Source organism: Mustela putorius, unplaced genomic scaffold (genome assembly GCF_011764305.1).
Source record: "Mustela putorius furo isolate JIRA1106 unplaced genomic scaffold, ASM1176430v1.1 tig00003858_pilon_pilon_pilon, whole genome shotgun sequence".
Lineage (NCBI taxonomy): Eukaryota > Metazoa > Chordata > Mammalia > Carnivora > Mustelidae > Mustela > Mustela putorius.
Window position 1 is genome coordinate 17,728,543 of NW_025422010.1, and position 23,272 is coordinate 17,751,814.

The 23,272-nt window shown below is 39.3% G+C and overlaps 1 protein-coding gene across 1 annotated transcript in view; it reads left to right on the forward strand.

Moving 5' to 3' along the window:
* GREB1L (GREB1 like retinoic acid receptor coactivator) overlaps positions 1 to 23,272 on the forward strand; it is a 267,253-nt gene that overhangs the window by 62,083 nt on the left and 181,898 nt on the right. The window contains exon 2 of the mRNA XM_004742815.3: positions 12,673 to 12,761. The gene's annotated coding sequence lies outside the window, so the exon portion shown is untranslated. The remainder of the gene's footprint in view (positions 1 to 12,672; positions 12,762 to 23,272) is intronic.

Here is a 23,272-nt window from a genome sequence, read left to right on the forward strand (position 1 = left end):
ACAGCAGTATCCCTTGTCATTCCTTTACATGCATCCATCGCTTTGCAAATTGTCCCTTTCAAATAAGTCTCTGGAAATTATCCTAATCGGATTGTGTCATTGGTTTCTTGTTGGAACCCTGTCTGATGCAAATGTTATCATTTCCTAGATTTTGGATGTTATCCAGTATTTTTAACAAAGTACATACTACCTGGGGATCACCTGAGTAATCAGTTGAGTGGACACAAAACAGAAGGTAGCACTGCCTTTTGGAGATCTATCATGTGAGATAGACAAGCTTCTCCTTTACTTTATTCAGTATTCAGTCAACATTTATGGAACAGCTGCTATAAACCAAACATGGTGTATGAATCTGAGGCAAATATAAAGCACTATTTGGTCCTTGCCATTGTATATCTCCATTTCAACTGCGTATTTGTAGTTAAATACTTGATAAGAAAGTAGAAAATCACCAGTTGTGCCTGATGCCTGGTCCTGACCTGTTCTTGGTTCCCAATGCTTAGTTCTATAGTGACCTCTGGGCTTTTCAAGCATGATTATTTCCTGAGCCCATAACAGGACCCCTTTTGTACCTTCATTTCTCTGCATGGGATCTTACAAAGTGTCAAGGAAATGCTTCTGGACTGACAGAAGATTTCAGTTGAGCACAAGTCTTTTCTTTAAGTTAGCATTGGGTAAAACATCTTCAGTTGGGAGTATTTCAGAAGAAGGGGCATATGGTTAAATAGACTTGGGCAGTTGTCTTTTAAAAGCTTCTGACTGTAGGACATCTTTTAAGATTGGTGACTATATTTTGGGAAAACCTGCTTTGCATAGTTGAGTTGTCTCCATTAGAACCTTGGGCTATATTAACTTTTCCTTCCATGGCTCTCAATGCCTGATAACCCAGAAGAACTGTGAGGGTCAGAAAACACAGAATTTGGCAGGTCAAGAAGGATGTGGCATCCTGTCCTGTGCTGAGGAAGAATGCATGTGAGTGACCCTGTCCAGTTAGGAAGACCTCGCGGTCATCTTTAATATCATCACAAGATGGTGTTCTGACAGCCCCACACTTCATGGCCCTAACAGGAGACATCAGCAATTTACATGACAGCCACAATTCTAACTTTTATTTCCAGGGATGGGGCAGGGGGTTTGTACCTTATGATGACCTAGTTTGAGAGTTCCAGGTGCCATGGGGCAGCCAGAAGGAAACTCACTACCTTACAAAGGACTGGGACTTGCTAGGAAAAAGTTGTAATACACTGTGCAAGGATTTTGTGGAAATCTTTTATTCTCTGGCCTCCTTTCCTTATTCTGTCCAAGTGTATCTCAACTTTTTTTTTTTCCTTGATTTCTCTCACTCCTTATCTGTGGGTGAGCAAAACACAATCAGTAGTTGAATGGTCTCATCTAAACCAGAGTCTGGGAATGTCTAGAGACCTTTTTGGTTGTCCCACCTGCAAAAGTGCTAATGGCGTCAGTGGGTAGAGATCAGGGATGCTGCTAAACAGCCTACTATGTACAGGACAGCCCCCATATTGAAGACTTATCTGGCCTAAAACGTTCATGGTTCTAAACATTCATGGTGGGGAAATGCTAATCTAGATGCTGATATGTTCAGTAGAATTTTCTGTGATGATGGAAATGCTCTATACAGTATTCATTACTTTTTTGTGGCTACTGAGCACTTGATATGTGACTAGTATAACTGAGGAACTGAATTTTTAATTTAATTTCAATAACAACACAATACCTAGAGGTTAGCATAGGCAGTGCATATCTAGAAAAAGGGGCCTTGTCTGAATATGCTGGCTTACAAATAATGGGCAGAGAAGGGTGGTACCTGAAAGTTGGAGGGTCAGTGAGGGAATTTAGGGGAAGCTGCAAGGAGAGTGTCTTCCAAGAAGCCCTGAATCTTAAGGCAGTGTTGATCTCCTGCAGATAAGACAGAAGGTATGGAAGGATCCCATCATCAGGAAGTTTATTTAAGCCCAGAAAGCCATGTGGTGCCTTGTTTTGAAAGATTAAGTCCCCCCCCCCTTTTTTTTTAAGGATTTTTAAAATTTATTTGACAGGGAGAGAGAGATCACAAGTAGGCAGAGAGGCAGGCAGAGAGACAGGGGAGAAGCAGGCTCCCTACTGAGCAGAGAGCCTGATGTGGGGCTCGATCCCAGGACCCTGAGATCATGACCTGAGCTGAAGGCAGAGGCTTTAACCCACTGAGCTACCCAGGTGCCCCTTAAGCCCCATATTTATTTCAGAATGGACAGAGAGTTGGATAAACTATCCAGGAGGAAGAAGAAGCTTAAGTTAGTGCATTAAACGGAATGACACAGAGAGAAGAGAAGATGGTGGGTAACGTAAAATAATGAAGAAAGAGGATAGAGAGACATGGAAGGAGAAAAGGTAACCTGTACTTGGAGTGGCCCAGGTAGGCGAAAGGAAAAAATGTGGCCCAGGTAGGCAAAGGGCAGCTTCGTGGAGGAAAATTAGTTAACGTCTTTCCTTTCCCTCTTCCTCTCCTCCATTTAGCTTCACTAATTTTTTCTTCTTCTCCTTCTCCTCCTTCTTCCCCTCTAGCCAGGTATATCACTCAGGGTCCAACAGGAAACACATGCCATACTCAAATTGAGGTGGTTTGAGTTCATAAAGTAACTAGCTGTGCAGATGTAGACAGGATGTAGAGCAGCACAGGGGTGGAATGGGACCTCAGGCTGGTCATAGATGTGTGTTCCTACCACTCTAGACCCCGGGTGCTAGCGGAGGGGCCACAACGAGGACCCGGGACTGTGGAGGACTGAGGATAGGCCTGTCTGGCAGGAGCTGCAGCCTTTGATGGAGGTTTTAGGCAGTGGCAGGAGATCAGCTGGTAGGAAAATACTCTGACTTCACTCTTCTCCTTCCTTATAGTCTCCCTCCCTCCAGGGCTCCCTTAGGTGAACCCTACCAGAAACCAGAGCACAGATAACCTCAGTGGATGTGGTGCGTTAGGTCAGCCTCCCAGCCTAGAGCAGGACAGAGATGTGTATAGATGCGATGAAAGGAATGAAAAGAAGATTCCCAGCACACTTTGCCTGCTCCCATTTTTCAAACTTCTTCCCTTCGTCCTGGCCCTACAGGTAACTGTTTTCTCCCATTGTTATTAGTCTTCTCTTGTTAGCCTGTCTGTCCTTTACAGATGTGTGGCCGTTCATCAGGAAAAACTATTTTAACTCCAGCAAGAACACATGTAACACTGGTATTATAACTCTTTGGGATGATTCTCAGTATCTCTGCTCTGCCTGCCTAGCAGCCGAGACTCAGACTCTCTCTCATACCAAAGCCTTGCTTCTTCTGCTCATTTTGAGGCCAGTATTTCTGTGCTGGAAAGAGTCCTGCACCTGTACCCTATGATGGAATGAATGACGAATGGCCACACATGAGTCTCCAAAAGAACGTTCCAGAAATGTTATGTGATACCTACCTACCAGCAGGTGGCATTAGGAGTCATAAAGACATTGAATGATGTTGGTTTTCAAATCACTGAGAACTTGAAGTTCATGACAAAAGAGAAAGGTGAGGGGTACCTGGGTGGTTCCGTTGGTTAAGCCTCTGCTTTTGGCTCAGAGTCCACATCAGGCTCCCTGCTCAGCAGGGAGTCTGCTTCTCTGTCTACCTCTTGTGATCTCTCTCACTCTCTCAAATAAATAGATAAATAAAATCTTTAAAAAGAGAGAGAGCTAGAGAGAGAGGAAAGTTGATCTAACTTTCTAAGGCAGAAATAAGGAGACCAAAACTAGGTGGGAAATGGACAGGAGAGACACAAGTGATGTTTCAGAGACAGAAAGTATATGTTCTGGACACCGAGTTAGACATGGGAGCAATGAGGAAGATGTGAAAGGTAGGAATCATTTCAGTGGTTGAAATCTGAATAATTGAGATAACTACTGTGTCTTCAGCTAAGGAAAAGAGAATGAGGAGCAGATTAGCTTGGGAAGTTGTCTAGGGCATGTTGAACTTGAAGTGGTGGCAAGGCAGTATATGGAAATGTCATAGGAACATTTAAAGATGTATGTGTGAAGCAAAAGAGTGACTGAAAATAGAGAAACAAAGAAGAGGTGTTTAAGGTTGTCAAAATAGGTAAGATCCCTGAAGGACAGAGGATTAGAGACTTCTCAAACTTGGGATCATCATAGGAATTACCTCTTGGATATTAAAAAGCTCTACCCTCTCCAGAGACTTGTAATTCAGTAAGGTTGGGGTGATGCAGTTGTCTCAGGGATATTCTTTATAAATAAGCACTCCAAATAATTAGGATGCACTTTGAGAAGCACTATATTTTGTCAAACAGAAGTTTCATAGATCAAATAACAAGAATCACTGGTTTTCTATCAGGCTAGAGGGAAAATGTGAGGAATAAAGAGTAAGAATTAGGTAAGTTGAAGGAGGTTCTGTGCTGTGCCATGTTAGCCAAGCCAAAGGTAGGCAGAGTTAGTGTATGAAGAGAAAAGTGAGGGTGTGGAAGGAGTATCAAGAATGTACCAATTACTGGGGCGCCTGGGTGGCTCAGTGGGTTAAGCCGCTGCCTTCGGCTCAGGTCATGATCTCAGGGTCCTGGGATCGAGCCCCACATCGGGCTCTCTGCTCGGCGGAGAGCCTGCTTCTTCCTCTCTCTCTCTGCCTGCCTCTCTGCCTACTTGTAATCTCTGCCTGTCCAAAAAAAAAAAAAAAAAAAAAATCTTTAAAAAAAAAAGAATGTACCAATTAACAGTGTTAAGAGAGAGGTTCCCAATTTTTTAGGAATTTTTCATCTTCTTAAACATTACTGAGAATCCCAAAGAATTTTTTTTAATTTAATTTAATTTTTTATTAACATATAATGTATTATTTGTTTCAGGGGTACAACTCTGTGAATCATCAGTCTTACACAATTCACAGCACTCACCACAGCACATACCCTTCCCAATGTCTATCACCCAGCCACCCTATCCCTCCCTCCCCCTCCCTTCCAGCAGTCCTCAGTTTGTTTCCTGAGATTAAGAGTCCCTTAACAGTTTGTCTTCCTACTCAGTCCCATCTTGTTTCATTTTTCCCTCCCTTCCCTCTATGACCACCTGCCCTGCCTCTCAAATTCTTCACATCAGAGAGATCATATGATAATTGTCTTTCTCTGATTGACTTATTTCACTTAGCATAATACCCTCTAGTTCCATCCGTGTTGTTGCAAATGGCAAGATTTTTTGATGGCTGCATAGTATTCCATTATATATATGTACCACATCTTCTTTAACCATTCATCTGTTGATGGACATCTAGACTTTTTCCATAGTTTGGGCTATTGAGGACATTGCTGCTATAAACATTCGGGTGCCCCTTCAGATTGCTATATTTATATCTTTAAGGTAAATACCCAGTAGTGCGATTGCTAGGTCATAGGGTAGCTCAATTTTCAGCTTTTTGAGGAACCTCCATACTGTTTTCCAGAGTGGCTGCACCAACTTGTATTCCCACCAGTGTAGGAAAGTTCCCCTTTCTCTGCATCCTCACCAACACCTATCTTTTGATTGGTTTATTTTAGCTATTCTGACTGTTGTGAGGTGACAGTGGTTTTGATTTGTATTTTCCAGATGGTGAGTGATGTTGAATACTTTTTCATGTGTCTGTTGGCCATTTGGATGTCTTCTTTGCAGAAATGTCTGTTCATGTCTTCTGCCCATTTCTTGATTGGATTCTTTGTTCTTTGGGTTTTGAATTTGCTGAGTTCTTTATAGATTTTGGATACTAGCCCTTTATCTGATATGTCATTTGCAAATATCTTCTTCCATTCTATTGGTTGTCTTTTGGTTTTTTTGACTGTTTTTTTTTAACTGTTTTTTGACTGCTGTGCAAAACTTTTGATCTTGATGAAGTCCCAATAGTTCATTTTTGCCCTTGCTTCCCTTGCCTTTGGCTATGTTTCTAGGAAGAAGTTGCTGCAGCTGAGGTTGAAGAGGTTGCTGCCTGTGTTCTCCTCAAGGATTCTTGTCTCATGTTGAGGTCTTTCATCCTTTTTGAGTCTATTTTTGTATGTGGTGTAAAGAAATGGTCCAGTTTCATTCTTCTGCATGTAGCTGTCCAGTCTTCCCAACACCATTTGTTGAAGGGACTGTCTTTTTCCATTGGGCATTCTTTCCTGCTTTGTCAAAGATTAGTTGACCATAGAGTTGAGGATCTGTTTCTGGGCTCTCTATTCTGTTCCATTGATCTATATGTCTGTTTTTGTGCCAGTACCATACTGTCTTGATGATGACAGCTCTGTAATAGTGCTTGAAGTCTGGAATTGTGATGCTGCCAACTTTGGTTTTCTTTTCCAACATTCCTCTGGCTATTCGGTGTCTTTTCTGATTCCATATAAATTTTAGGATTATTTGTTCCATTTCCTTGAAAAAAGCTGATGGTATTTTGATAGGATTGCATTACATGTGTAGGTAGCTTAGACATTTTCACAATATTTGTTCTTCCAATCCATGAGTATGGAACATCTTTTCATTTCTTTATGTCTTCCTCAGTTTCTTTCCTGAATACTTTATAGTTGTCTGAGTACAGATTCTTTGCCTCTTTGGTTAGATTTATAAGGATCCCAAAGAATTTTTAAGTGAGTTATATCCAGTGGTGTGCTAGTAAAGCATTTCTCCAAAACAAAAGCCCTGATTTATGGGTTTGCCAATTTCCGTGGTGTAAACTACCAGCATGGACTATTTCATCTCTCTGGAAACTGGCAGAAGCCAGCTGTAATAAACCTCTCTATACCTATTGATATTTGCCATAATGATATCTGAAATTAAGAATAGTTTTTAATTTTTATTTAAATTCTAGTTAGTAATATTGGTTTCAGGGGTAGAAGTGCCCTCTTTTTTTTTTTTTTTAAAGATTTTATTTATTTATTTGACAGACAGAAATCACAAGTAGGCAGAGAGGCAGGCAGAGAGAGAGAAGGAAGCAGGCTCCCTGCTGAGCAGAGAGCCCGATGTGGCGCTCGATCCCAGGACTCTGGGATCATGACCTGAGCCGAAGGCAGAGGCTTTAACCCACTGAGCCACCCAGGCGCCCCATAGAAGTGCCCTCCTTAATACCCATCCCCCATCTAGCCCATCCTCTACCTACCTCCCCTCCATCAGCCCTCAAAAACTAAGATTTGAAACTTCTTATTTCATTTGAAAATAACAGTAATCGTTTATTATATGTTAATATAAGTAACATAATTTTATGAAAAAGAACTCTTCCAAAATAAGAAATTTAATGACAGGAACATCATTTTACATTGTTTACAAATAGATAACAACTGGGTTCCCACATCTGCTTTTGCATCCGTCTGTTGCGCTATCACATGTCATGCTGCCTCTGGAAAACTCCATTGTATACAGGAGAAAATGAGTAAAAAAGATATATTCCATCTCAGTATTATTGTGAAACAGTTTTGATATTACAGACACCCTTAAAGGACCACAGATACCACTAGGGATGCCTAGTACTACTGCTTTATTGGAGTGAGCCCCCAAATTTTATTGATTTCATAGAATATTAATAATAGCTTGCGTAATTATTACCCACTCTTTTGATATGTTATATACATTGTAAAAGGTACACATAATGCAAAATTTAAGCTTAAGATTAAAAAGATCAATAAAAGTAGCCCAAGTATTGTCTTGCATAGCATACATCTTGTTAGACCCATTGTTGTAGAGGATGAATATGAATATAAGGCTTCTGGGTTGGGTAAGTAGAGGGTGGGCCTGTATAGTTAAATTCTGAGAAAACAACATCCATAAATTGGTGAATACATAAGTAATGTTTACAAGGTGTGGAAGGTGAAGAAGTGGAGACAAACTGCTCTGGATGCTTGGGTGAGGGACAGAAGGACAATAATTGATTTCCTTGGTCAGGCAAGGACAAGATGGAAGGAACATTTGAAACCCTTGAAAATAATGGCATAATCAAGACCCTTTAAAAAACCACCTGGGTGGCTCAGGGTTAAGCCTCTGCCTTTGGCTCAGGTCATGATCTCAGGGTCCTGGGATCAAGCCCCACCTCAGTCTCTCTGCTTTATGGGGCACCTGCTTCCCCGCCTCTCTCTCTGCCTGCCTCTCTGTCTACTTGTGATCTCTCTCTCTGTCAAATAAATAAATAACATCTTTTTTTTTAAAGCCAATTAACAATGCAAGCATGAGTTATCTTTTATTTCTCTCACAAAAGCAAAATAAACGAAACAAAGTCCTTGGCACATACTTCGGAGATATTTTGAGGACTGTTCTCATAACAGGATCAGGCAATACAAATAGTTGATAATTGCATAAAGCTTTGTTTATTTTGAGTAGGTCAGAACAAGTCATTCTAATGGCTTTGAGTTGGCATGAACAGGCAGGACTGGCCTCTCCTCTTGCAAATTGTTACTCCTCTTTACACATGGACACATTTCTGTAAATGAGCCATTGGAGATAATTAGCTCTGACTAAATGCCCTTAACTTTTATGCCCATTATGAGCTGACTTGTGTTACCTCCTTTAGTCTGTGAAGGAGCCCAGCAAAGTGAGTGGTATTATCAACATTTTGCAGAGGATAAGGCTCTGAGCAGTGGAGAAATTTATACAAGGTTGCCCAGCTCGTAAGAGGCAGAGGAGGAGCACAAATCCACAAAGAATCGTCTCTTTTACCCCAACGATATAGGATAGCCATACCAGTAATGATCCAAGACCACAGAGTAATCAAGACCTTTGCTTTTGGCTTGTAGTTTTCTAATGTAATTTCATAAGAGGTTAATTGTGCCAAGAAGAAGTGAGAAGGTATCTGGCTTGTAAATAATCTCTCCTCCCTTTTATCTTTCCACGAAAACGCCAAAAAAATCCCTCAAACTTGGATTCAAACCACATTCCTTAGAATCCTCTGAAATAGTTGGCTCAGGTTTATGTCCTCTCCCAAAGCCAATTACTCTGTTATTGTTCTGTCTTTATGAAGAGTAAAGCAATAGTAATGACTTGTTTCAGTACTCACAAGTAGGCTTTTCTCATAAATAGGATTTTTAAAAAATATATTTATTTACTTATTTACTTACTTACTTGACAGAGAGAGAGAGAGAGAATGCGCATGAGCACATAAGCGTGGGGAGTGGCAGAAGCTCCTGGTGCTGGGCTCAATCCCAGGGTCCTGGGATCATGACCTGAGCAGAGGGTAGATGTTCAACTGACTGAGCTACCTAGGCACCCCTCATAAATAGGAATTTTAATTTTTAGGTAAACAAAGGGCCTTTTATCAATCTCTTGCTCATCCTGGTGTCAAAAAGTGGGCAGTTCGTTTTCCTGACTGGCTTAAGCAGAAACATCTAGGAAATTTCTTGAGGGATCACTTGATACATAGGAATCATTTGTTTTGCCTGCTCTTCCTACGTCTGGTGATTTTTCACCAAGGGAGCCTAATTATTGCAGTTCAGTCTCTAAGCTGCTTTAGTACAGGAAGATTGGAACGATCCTGTTCCTTTTGTGAAAACCTGAATACACATTCGGAAAACCAAGAATCTCTTTGAGGTCCAAAACAAAGGGTTATTCTCCCAAGAACCTGGCAAAAGGACTCCTTGACATATAGTAGGCACATGTGTCAACTCCTCGAAGACAAAAATTATTAATTTTCATTCTGTGAGCTCTCAGCACCTGATCCAAGGTCTGTTGGGCATGGAGTAGGTGCCTGAGAAGCAGAGAAGGCATGAGGTGCTTGATCGAATGTCCGCAGCAATACCACAGCAAACCCGCCGAGACCAGGTCATCTGATTTGTGAAATGGGAGAGAACCTACTGTGATTTTATGATTCTTCAGTAGCTAATTCTCTGTTTCATGGTTTGTATTCTGTGATAATTGCAGATCAAAATTGGCAAACTTACTCTCCAAAGGGCCAGATAGTAAAGATTTCAGGAGTTGTGGGCCAGTCATATGTGGTCTCTGTTGCAAAGACTCCACACTCCCATTGTTGTCTGAAAGCAGATGTACACAATATGGAAATGAATGAGCATGGCTATGTTCCAGTGAAACTTTATTTACAAAAATATGCAGTAGGTTGGGATTGGCCTAAGGGCCATGGTTTGCCTGTTCCTGATTTTAGGGACTGAAAGTTAATGGATTTTTAAAAGCATATCAAAAATTACTTAGTGGGTGTTAACTGGAGTTAATGTGGTGATCATTTTGCATATATGCAAATATTGAATCATTATGTCAAATACCTGAAACTAATATAATGTTATATATCATTTATACCTCAATTTAAAAAAAAAAGATATTTTGTGAGTCAGATTCCTGTCTTGAAACAAAATGACCATATATAAAAGTCATTAAAAGGAGACATGGCCTCTGTAATCATTAATATAGGTCAATGGATTTGGCATGTAGGTAGAGGATAGAGAGCTAGGGGTTGCTTTCAGTGAGATCTCCCATTAATCAGCCATTAGTTTAAGACTTTGGTTGTGAAGAGTCTATATTCTTTGGCTCACTAATTTTTCTTCCCAGAGTGTATCATAAAAAGTAATTAGCAAGTATGGTAAATATTTATGTATAGATGTTTAACATATATCATTTAAAAATTTATAGGAACCATTTAAGTGTTCAATATTAGAAGAATATTATGATATATCCACATGCAAAAATATGCACATTGCCAGTTTCTTTCCATATTTTGGCTGCCCGGGGCAAGAGGACAAATAGAAGCTTACTTACATAACACGTCTAAATATTTTAAAGTTTTAAATCAAGTAAGAAACTCATAGAGTATGTGTCAGTCTCTGGCTTTGACAGTGGCCTAGAAGGTCATATATTAATTTAGAAGTCTCAGATTCTTTGGAATCCCATTCTGGAATATGATGGCATGGGAAGAGCGAGCCTCTTACTCCTTCTAGCTCTGTTTCAGCCTCACCAAGAGGAGTCTTACACAGCTTTCAAGGGCACTCAATTCTCTCACACCCAAAATCCATCAACACCCTTGCACCACTTGGCCACTCCTGGGTCTGGCGTGTACAGTGCTATGCTCTTGGCCCTCAGGGAATAAGACTGGAGAAGGTCTCAGTGGGGCCATTTGCTCATGGAATTCCAGGATTCTGAGTATCTAGAGAATGTTCTAGAAGGATGACACAGACTCTGTGTGGATACATTCTCCTTTCCCTATGGACCCCCATTCTCATGGCAAGGGGTATAGCGAAATGAGGGCCTGAGCAGGGCTGCTGGAAAACCCTGGGTCCTGGGCAACCTGGTATAAGGGCTGTGCTGCCCATTATAATGTTTAATAAAAGGTTTTAATAACATGAGAAATGTTTTCATTATGATTTTATATGAAAGAGGTTTAATAGTGAATATTTGGACTAATCTTAATTATGTAGAGAAAATATATACAAAAAGAACTAGAAGAGAAAACAGAACTAGAAAGTAACATGCTGGAACATTAAATGTAATTGTCTCTGAGTGCTGAGTTGGGGGAGATTTTTTTTAAGGTATTGAACGTTCTCTCTGTTTGCTTGCCATATTTCCTATGAAGAGCATGTATTGCAGTGATAATCAAGAGAAAATGACTTACAAAACACTCCTAATATTTTGACCTACACTCTGAATAAATGCAGGAGAGTATTATGGTAATTGGTTTTCTTTATCACAGGTTTGAGGAAGTGGAAAAGCTTTTTTCTCTCTCCTTTGACCTTTAAAATAGCATTTATTGCCTTTCTTCAGTTTGGATCTCATCCTGACTTTTTACTAGCTGTGTAACATTAGGGAGGTCTTTCACCTTCTCTAAAACTCAAGTTCCTTTTTTAGAAAATGGAAATAGTGATGGTTATATCATAAGATGTTTGTGGAGAGTCATGCTACTAGCATATGAGGAAGACGTGGGGTGCAGGAGGACACTGGTGCTGCTTTGCTATCCCTACCATCCCCCATTCTATGATGTGTGAGTAGGGATAGAGCAGAAATAGAAGCTCTCTCAGGACATTTGCAAATTAACAGGAAAGATAACACATAAATCTTGTAATGATCAGCTAGAGAAGTCTAGTAAGTACAAAGAGTGAAATAAAAGTGGTTGTGACTGGTGGTGGCGGAACCCATTGGCAGTTCACATTTTCTGGGTCCGGTGAGAATTTCACCAATAATAATAATACTAATACTACTACTAATAATAATGTTTATACATCTGTGTTAAGGTAACTTAAACCAGATTTAAACCCAGAATTCCCTAGAGACTATGGCTGGAGTTTCCATGATCTTAGATACCTTTGTTAACTGGGTAGAAAGGCACACAAAATAGAGACATCTCTTTAAAATCCATTTGGAGCCTGAATGGAGAACGCAGTTATTAATTTTACTGTAGAGAGAGTTCCTACCTATAGTCTGCTTATTGCAGTAAACCAGGGAAACACATTTATGACAAGCAAAAAACAAATCTACCTCTTTTAGGACACCAAAACTAGGGCATGAACAATTTCTTTTTGTTCCAGTCTTTAAGTGATGGAAGAGAAGTCTGGCTCAAATTATAGAAGATTAGGAAAGGTGCAATATTATGTTTAGAACACTGTTAAGGTTACAGCTGAAATTTGTCTCCCAGATCTTTTTGTCTCTGACAAATAGCAGTGATCATTTTGATGGTGGCTGAAGAGATGAAGTATTAATGGATGGAACACCAGGCACTGAGACTCTATTCCTTCTTTGTCCACAGGCTTTTGGGCTCTTGGGACTTTCGGAGCTTGCTCTATCCCATGTTTACGGGCAGTCACAACCACCTCTTGTTATTGGGCTCTTGTGAAAGTAAGTAATGTTTCCAGAACTTGTTTTAAGTTGTTGAAAAGAGGGCACCTATGGAAATACAGCTATACTGTCATTATTCTTACCATCACTTATTATGAATGACTCTTTAAAAATTGATCTTATTACTGTTTCTTAGCAACAAGATTTAAGTTTGTTGAAATAGGCACCTTTTTTCCTAATATATTTTTAAATTCTCCCATCCCAAGTTATATAACATTTAAAAAATAATTGCAAATTCATTATACAATAATTTTGTAATAGTAAAACAAGCATCAGTTTATGGAGTGTACTTTGTGGGACCAAGGGCTATAATCCCATATTCCTACTCCAGTAAAAGGCCCCGCACAGACCTGGAGGTAGTTGAGGCCTGACTTTTTATATCTGAGTATCTTTGTTTAAGGCTCTAGCTCTGCTGATCTATTTCCTCATATTAAATCATGTCTCCCAAATTAGTGTAAGAGTTAAATGAGATGATACTCGTGAAAATAACCATTTCAGAACCTAGTATGTAATAAGTACTCAACAAATGTCTAGAGAATCTAAATCTGTTTGATCAGGCAACAGTAAAAAAATAAAGTTAAGGGTAAAACAACAGATAATATTGGACTAGTCCTTAAACTCAGATAAAAAAATCCATGGTCCATAGGGGGACTTGTGCTTTTTTTGCTTTTGTTTTCTTCCAAGATCTAGACAGCTAATAACCTTAGAAACTCTCCCTATCCTTTCTACATTCTTTTAATTGTGTGCCTCTTAAAAGCTGGTCCAGATTTTTCGACCGAACTAGCGTGACCTTGACTATAAGACACATGTGTATGGGTAAAGGCCAGTTATAATCAGTCTCCATCTTCCAACACCTAAAATTTAGAAAACTCAAAATAATGTAAATCTGATGCACATGAAACTCAGATACTGTTTTTGAGCATATTCTGTTCTCTGCCTTCATGAAGAAGGAATAAATGGTAACTTAACATGCCAATACCAGAGATTTACATAAGACATACCAAAAACAATATGTGGGATGTGTCAGACTCAGAATATAGGGATGATGCTTTCAGCCTTGTAGGAGGAACCAGGGTTCTCCATCTCATATGTAAAACGTGCTTTCCAGATGCCTGTGACAGCACATTGACAGATGAATGAGTAGTCGTGGCTGTTGTCTTATAGTCCAAGCATTTCTGCATTCAGGAGTTATGTATGTTTGTTGCCAAATATGTAGTTGTCAGTTGTTACTGTGTACGATTTAATTAGACATTAAATAACCAATAAAATATAAATTTAAAAAATAGTTATTAATTATGTGAAAATTAGGTTAAACAATTTGAACAGACATGACAGAGGTGAGGTGCCAAAAACAATTCCTGTTGAGACAGGTGTGGCAAAAGTACTATGAAAGATATTTATGGGGAGAATCATAAAGACCTTAAAGTATTCTGGACTTACATTGTTTTATAAGTGTATTTAAATCATTTCACTCTAAACAGGTAGAAACTAGACGGGTGCCAGGGTGGCTCAGTCATTAAGCATCTGCCTTCGGCTCAGGTCAAGATCCCAGGGACCTGGGATTGAGCCCCTCGTGGGGCTCCCTACCCAGCGGGAGGCCTGCTTCTCCCTCTCCCACTCCTCTTGTTTATGTACCTTCTCTTGTTGTGTCTCTCTTTCTGTCAAATAAATAAATAAATAAAATCTTTAAAAAAAAAATAAACAGAAGGGAACTGGAAATTATAGATAATGCATTAAGGATGTGGTTCATCGGGGCGCCTGGGTGGCTCAGTGGGTTAAGCCGCTGCCTTCGGCTCGGGTCCTGATCTCAGGGTCCTGGGATGGAGTCCCGCGTCGGGCTCTCTGCTCAGCGGGGAGCCTGCTTCCTCCTCTCTCTCTGCCTGCCTCTCTGCCTGCTTGTGATCTTTGTCTGTCAAATAAATAAATAAAATCTTTAAAAAAAAAAAAAAAAAAAAGGATGTGGTTCATCAGGGGCACCTATAAACAGTTGACTCATACCCAAAGTAAAAGCCCTTTTCTTTCATTCAAAGATTGGCAGATGAATTCACGTGTTTTGAGTTAAATATATAAATGGATCTTTCTGTGTGTGTGTGTGAGAAAGTTATTTATTATAAACTCTACCATCTACATTGAAGTATGTTGATGAATGATATTAGGAAATTATGCCTTAAGGCCAGATAATCTTATATTGTATTTTCAGAATTAACATAGAAAAATTGAGTTGTTAGATAGTTTTAGAGTTAGAATTATTTATTGGGTAAGATTTCCAGTTCTAGTCACAGACGAAAATTAGTATTTTCTTCCTTCTTTTCTTGAAAATGGCAACTAGGACAGAAAAAAATCCCAACTTGGGCAAACCTAGAGGACACCTGAAAACCCCAAACTGCGTGAAAAAGCACTGCCAAATACAATGAAGGTAAACTAGGGTATAGGTAGATGCCTAGAAAGACCCTATAGCTGCAGACCTGAAACAAGGTTGGCAGAACAGTTAATTACATGGGGCACTATTGTTGCCAAAACCAATAATTCTTTGGAACAATGAGAATGGCTATGCAAGCTGATACAAAACTTCTTTGGAGCTGGTTTGACTAAAGAAATAAAAGTAGTCAAGGCCAAATAAGGAATGCCCAAGGAAATAACATTTGTTCAAAGTATTTATGAGTGAGGCAAAATAAAGAAAAAGGATATTATTTTGAACAGGCCTTCACTACTGCTCTCTTCTGATTGAGAAGTTAAAGCTAAAATAATTCACACACACAATGTGTCAAAGAGTAAATCCCTGCTAGCTCAAAATATGGTCCTCATTTTTTTCCCACATGAATTTCTATGAACTAGAGTCCCAGAAGAACTCACCTCATTCATGAATGGATAACAAGCAAAAAGGAAACTGCATAGAATATGTACATTCTTATGACCTGAAAAAAAAGAAAAAATGATAGATGGAGAACACTGACAATAAAGGAAAATGTTGCTGGGTGCCTGGGTGGCTCAGTGGGTTAAAGCCTCTGCCTTTGGCTCAAGTCATGATCCCAGGGTCCCGGGATCGAGTCCTGCATCGGGCTTTCTGCTCAGTGGGGAGTCGGCTTCCCCCCTCTCTCTGCCTGCCTCTCCGCCTACCTGTGATCTCTGTCTGTCAAATAAATAAATAAATAAAATCTTAAAAAAAAAAAGTTGCCTCAGATGAACATCCAGAAATTGTTACCAAACAACCCATACATTAAATATATATATGTATTTATTTAATATTGTAATCACTGTTAAAAAAAAAAAAACTAGTGTTTCAGGAAATATACAAGAGCTCAGGGACTTCATAGCAAGTCAGCAGAAGGATGAATATGGTAAAACTCAGCAAAGAAGCAGAGGAGAAAAATACAACTATTTTAACAACAAAAGCCTTGGCAGTAGTGCACACACACACCCACACATACACACAAAGACATTCTTTTTTTCCCCATGTCGCTTTTCTTTTCTTTTTTTTTTTTAAATAGATACACATTTTAAAAATTTAAATTCAATTGATTAACATATAATGTATTATTAGTTTCAGAGGTAGAGGTCAGTGACTCATCAGTCTAATACTCACTGCTCATTACATCACATGCCCTCCTTAATGTCCATCACCCAGCTACCCCATTCCCCCCACCCCCTTCCCCTCAGTTTGTTTCCTATGATTAAAAGTCTCTTATCGTTTGTCTCCATCTCTGATTTCATCTTATTTTTCCTTCCCTTCCTCTATGATCCTCTGTTTTGTTTCTTAAATTCCACATATGAGTAAAAACATATGATATTTGTCATTCTCTGACTGACTTATTTTACTTAGCATAATACCCTCTAGTTCCATCCACATCATTGCAAATGACAAGATTTCATTCTGTTTGATTTATATATATATACAATGGAATATATATACATACCACATCTCCTTTTTCCATTCATCTGTCAATGGACTTCTGGGCTCTTTCCATATTTTGGCTATTGTGGACATTGCCGCTATAAACATTGGGGTGCATATACTCATTCTAATCATTATGTTTCTATCCTTTGGATAAATACCTAATAGTACAACTACTGGGTCATAGGGTAGCTCTTTTTTAACTTTTTGAGGGATCTCCATGCTATATTCCAGAGTGGCTGCACTAGTTTACACTTTCACAAGCAGTGTTAGAGGGTTCTCCTTTCTCCACATCTGTTGTTCCTGAGTTGTTAATTTTAGCCATGATAGACAGATATCTTTAAATACGTAAGCTCCTAAGAGTCTTTTGTGACTATTGAACAAACTGTCACAGGGATCAACTGGAGGAGCACATTGAATCCATTAAATTGTAGAAATAAGACTTCAAAGTATTTGGGAAAAATAATAATTTTAAAAACTGACAATGATACTTAAAAAATTCAAGGGAAATGGGGGAAAGAATGCTGTGTATAACTGAAAACACTAAAGTCCTCATCTTTTATAGCCAGTGGTCAAAAGATGTAATTTAGGGACCCCTGGGTGGCTCAGTCAGTTAAGTTTCTGCCTTCAGCTCAAATCATGATCCCAGGATCCTGGGATTGAGCTTGTGTTAGGCCCCTACTGAGCAGGGACCCTGTTTCTTCTCCCTCTGCATCTCCCCCTCATTTGTGCTCTCTTTGTCTCTCTCTCAAATAAGCAAATAAATTTTAAAAAAAGATTTAATTTAAAGCTGGTAAAGCTGATAAATCAATAATAGATAAGTATAATTAAACCTATGAAGGTAAAAACTCAGAAAAATATTAAAATAAAATCAGGTAGAAGGGTAAATGGTGGGAAGAAAGAAGTAGACGTATACTAAACTTGTCATTATTCAGTTTGGAGTCAGTAGATAATATATAAAGAAAATAGAAGATTAAATGCAATCTATAAAGTTATAAATTAACAAACATGAAAAACAGTTTAAAATTACCAAAAGAAACATACATACATATGCACAGAAAGCAAATATAGCTCACATCATAAAAGATTTTTTAAAAGAAAGAAGCAATAAAAACAAAACAATGTAAAATATAATTTAAGGTTAAGATTAAACATATCTATTGAATGGATCAAGAAGATGTGGTATATATACACAATGGAATACTATGCAGCCATCAAAAGAAATGAAATCTTGCCATTTGCGATGACGTGGATGGAACTAGAGGGTATCATGCTTAGTGAAATAAGTCAAGCAGAGAAAGACAACTACCATATGATCTCCCTGATATGAGGAAGTGGAGATGTAACATGGGGGCTTAAGGGGGTAGGAGAAGAATAAATGAAACAAGATGGGATTGGGAGGGAGACAAACCATAAGTGACTCTTAATCTCACAAAACAAACTGAGGGTTGCTGGGGGGAGGGGGGTTGGGAGAAGGGGGGGTGGGGTTATGGACATTGGGGAGGGTATGTGCTTTGGTGAGTGCTGTGAAGTGTATAAACCTGGTGATTCACAGACCTGTACCCCTGGGGGTAAAAATAAAAATAAATGTTTATAAAAAATTAAAAAGAGTAGGGAAAATGAGGCCTAAACTGGAAAAAATTTAAAAAAGATTAAACATATCTATCATGTAATTAATTCATTCAGGAACCATTTAAGCTCTTACTATGTGTCAGGCATTGCTCTAAGTATTGATCCATTTAATCCTCATGATAGCTATTCATTCAAGGAACTATGGTTATCCACATTTTGTGGATGAGAAAATAGAGCACAGCAAGAAATAGTGACTGCTTCCCATCTCACAAATTTTAAGTGAAGTAAATAGGATTAGCATCCAGGTAGTTAAGAACTGGGTTCTTTTTTTTTTTTAAGACTTTATTTATTTGACAGACAGAGATCACAATTAGGCAGAGAGGCAGGCAGAGAGAGAGAGAGGAGGAAGCAGGCTCCCTGCAGAGCAGAGAGCCTGATGTGGGGCTCGATTTATATATGTGTGTGTATATTTATATTCAATTCTATTCCATCTTTCCTAAGAAGAACAAACAGGAAACTGCTAATAGTTGTTGTCCCTAGGGAGAGCTAGTAAATGAAAGAAGTTACTTTTCATTATATATACAGGCATAATTTGTTTCATGACGCTTCACTCTATTGCTCTTCACAGATGCATTTTTAAAAATTTTTATTTATTTATTTTTTTTACAAATTGAAGTTTTCTGGCAACAATGCTTTTTTTTTTTAAGATTTATTTATTTGACAGAGAGAAATCACAAGTAGACAGAGAGGCAGCCAGAAAGAGAGAGAGGGAAGCAGGCTCCCTGCTGAGCAGAGAGCCCGATGCGGGACTCGATCCCAGGACCCTGAGATCATGACCTGAGCCGAAGGCAGCGGCTTAATCCACTGAGCCACCCAAGCGCCCCTGGCAACAATGCTTTGAGCCTTTGAGCAAGTCTGCTATTTTTCCAACAGCATTTGCTCACCTTATGTCTCTGTCATATTTTGGTACCTCTTGAATATTTAAAAATTTTTCATTATTATTGTATTTGTTGTGGTATGATTTGTGTAATGAGTAATATTTGATGTTACTATTGCAATTATTTGGAGGTACGATGAACTGTACCTATATAAAACAATGAACTTAATTGATCAATGTTGTGTGTGATCCGACAGCTCCACTGACCTGTTGTTTTCCCCATCTCTCTCCCTCTCCCTGGGCCTCACTATTCCCTGAGACACAATGACATTGAAATTAGGCCAATGAATAGTTACTCTACAGTGGTGTCTAATTGTTGAAGTGAAAGGAAGAGCCATGTGTCTCTCATTTTAAATCAAAAGCTGGAAATGAATAATGAGGAAGGCTTGTTGAAAGCCAAGATAAGCTAAAACCTAGGCCTTTTGTGCCAAAGCCAAGTCGTGAATGCAAAGGAAAAGTTCTTTTTTTTTTCTTTTCTTTTCTTTTTCTTTTTTTTTTGAGAGAGAGAGAGAGAGAACTGAAGTGGGAGGAACAGGGCGGAGGGGAGGGTGGAGAGAGAATCTTAAGCAGGCTCCTTGCCAAGAATGGAGCCTGAGGTGGGGCTTGATCTCAAGACTCAGATCATGACCTGAGCGGAAATCAGGAGTCTGACACTTAATTTACTGAGCCACCCAGGCACCCTGTAAAGGAAATATTTTTGAAGGAAATGAAAAATGTTACTCCAGTGAATGCACAGTGATAAGAAAGTGAAATACCTTTATTGCTGAGATGGAGAAAGTTTGAGTGGTTAGAAAATCAAACAAGCCACAACATTTCCTTAAGCCAAAGCATAATCCAGAGCAAGGCCCTGACTCTCTTCAATTCTGTGAAGCTGAGAAAGGTGAGGCAGCTGCAGAAGAAAAGTCTGAAGCTGGCAGAGTGTGGATCATGAGGTTTAAGGAAAGAAGTTGCCCCTGTGACATCAACACGTACAAGGTGAAACAGCAAAGTGATGATGGAGAAGCCACAGCAAGTGACCCAGAAGCTCTAGCTAAGATCATTATTGAAGGCATCTACACGGAACAGATTTTTCAATGTTGGTGAAACAGCCTTTTATTGGAAAAAGATGTCATCTTGCCCTTTCATGGTTATAGAGGAGAAGTCAATGCCTGACTTTAAAGCTTCAAAGGACAGGCTGGCTCTCTTGTTAGGGGCTACTGCAGCTGGGGACTTTAAGTTGAAGCCAGTGCTCCTTTGCCATTCTGACAATCCTAGGGCCCTGAAGAACTAAGCTAAATCTCCTCTGCCTGTGTTCTAGAAATGAACAACAAAGCCTGGATGACAGCACATCTGCTTATAACATGGTTTACTGGGTATTTTAAGGTCACTGTTTAGACTTACTGCTTAGAGGAAAAGATTCCTTTCAAAATATTACTGCTCACTGACAATACTCCTGGTCACCCAAGAGCTCTGGTGGAGATGTTCGAGATGAATGTTGTTTTCCTGTCTGCAAACACAACATCCATTCTGCAGCCCCTGGATCAAGGAGTAATTTTGACTTCAATCTTATTATTGGAGGAATACATTTCCTAAGGCTATAGCTGTCCTAGATGGTGATTCCTCTGATGGATCTGGGCAAAGTTAGTGGAAAACATTCTGGAAAGGATTCACCATTCAAGATGTCATTAAGAATATTCACGATTCATGAGAAGAAGTCAAAATATCAACATTACCAGGAGTTAGGAAGAAATTCATTCCAACCCTCATGGATAACTTTGAGGGGTTCCAGACTTCAGTGGAGGAAGTCACAGCAAGGGTGATGGAAACAGCAAGAGAACTAACTTTAGAAGTGGAGCCTGAAGATGAAGATTGCTACAAGCTCATGATCAAACTTTAATGGATGAGAAGTTGCTTCTTATGGATGAGCACAGAAAGTGGTTTCTTGAGAAGAAATCTACTCCTGGTGAAGATGCTGTGGTTATTGTTGAAATGATAACAAAGAATTTAGAATATTATATGAACTTAGTTGGGAAAACAGCGGCAGAGTTTGAGAGGATTGACTCTAACTTTGAAAGAAGTTCTACTGTGTGTAAAATGCTATCAAACAGTATCACATGCCACAGAGCAATTACTCATAAAGGGAAGAGTCATTCAGTGCAGCAAACTTCATTGTTGTCTTGTGTTAAGAAATTGCCACAGCCACCCAGCCTTCAACAACCAACAGCCTGATAAGTCAGCATCCATCAACATCAAGACAAGACCCTCCACCAGCAAAAAGATTATGATTTGCTAAAAGCTCAGATGATGTTTAGAATTTTTTTAGTAATAAAGTATTTTTTAAAATATTTTATTTATTTGACAGAGAGAAATCACAACCAGGCAGAGAGGCAGGCAGAGAGAAAAGGAAGCAGGCTCCCTGCTGAGCAGAGAGCCCGATGCGGGGCTCAATCCCAGGACCCTGGGACCATGACCTGAGCCGAATGCAGAGGCTTCAACCCACTGAGCCACCCAGGCGCCCCAGTAATAAAATATTTTTAAATTAAGGTGGTACATTGTTTTTTAGACACTATGCTGTTGTACACTTCATAGACGACAGTGTAGTGTAAACATAATTTTTGTATGTACTGGGAGACCAAAAAATTCACTTGACTTGCTTTTTGTGATATTTGTTTTATTGTGGTGGTCTGGAACTAAACCTATAATATTTTTGAGTATGCCTATATGTTGCTGTGGGTGCACACTGTCTACTAAAATATTAATTTTTTTAATTGTAAGAGAAATGTATATATAATCCACATCCTTGGGAAAGAAAGAGTTCCTGAATTTTCCAGAGATTAATTTAATGTACAGAACTTTTTAGTTGTAAGGGACCTCTAGAGTTTGTTCTCTGAAATGCTTAGATTTTTAAAAGCAACAATTTTATAGAAAGTTTTCAAAAGGTTACTATAGTTTATTGATTGCTTAGTAAGTATAACTTTATCCTGATTATTTTGGTTATATTCTATGTCTTAATTTTGGGCCAAGCTACAGACTAGAACTATGTACTCCTAAACTAAATGGCTCCAGATTGCTGAATATTTTAAGTTCTCTTGTCTCCTCTTTGAAGTTATTTTTCTGTCTTCACTGTGAAGTGTCAAATTTAAATTTTTACTTCCTTTTTTTATTGTCATCGTCCTTATGCCTGGCATCTCACTACTTTCAATTTGTCAAAGCTAGGAATCCCATATCCAGACTCCTTCAAACTGTGTCAAATGAAAGGAAATAAGTTGGGTAAGTGCCAGATGGCTCCCCTTGAGTGAAGTGCAAATACATTTAGAATGTGAACTTTGTGCTGTCTGTTGGGTCTGTTTGTATACTTATCTGCTTACTTTTAGACAGTGGACTGTGTTTACAGTAGTTGAGAATTCTGAGTCAGTGACCCCTAGAAAGAGAAGTTGTTACTGTACTTGAATTGTTGGAAAATTTGGGCATACATACTTATGCTTCTTACCAATACATTTTTTTTTTAAGATTTTATTTATTTATTTGACAGAGAGAAATCACAAGTAGACGGAGAGGCAAGCAGAGAGAGAGAGAGGGAAGCAGGCTCCCCGCCAAGCAGAGAGCCTGATGCGGGACTCGATCCCAGGACCCTGAGATCATGACCCGAGCCGAAGGCTGTGGCTTAATCCACTGAGCCACCCAGGCGCCCACCAATACATTTTTTTAAGATTGTATTTATTTATTAGATTGTGCACATAAGCCGGGTGGGGGGAGGGGCAGAGGGAGGAGAAGCAGAGCCCCCACTGAGTAGGGACCTGAACTCAGGGCTCTATCCCAGGACCCTGAGATCATGACCTGAGCCAAAGGCCCAGGTGCCCCTTATCAATACCTTTTTAATGAAGTAACTGAACACGAGCACATAAATAACAAATTCATTTTTACTGAACCTAACTGAAAAGCCCTGTAATATCCTATCATTTTGGTTTATAGTAAAACCTGCCTACGAATTTAGTTTGTAGGAGGTTGAATGCAGATATATCTCTTTCTTCAGTATCCTGTGGCTCCTAGGGGAAAGTTCTGTCTTGATTAAATATGAAAGGAATTGGGGCGCCTGGGTGGCTCAGTGGGTTAAGCCTCTGCCTTCAGCTC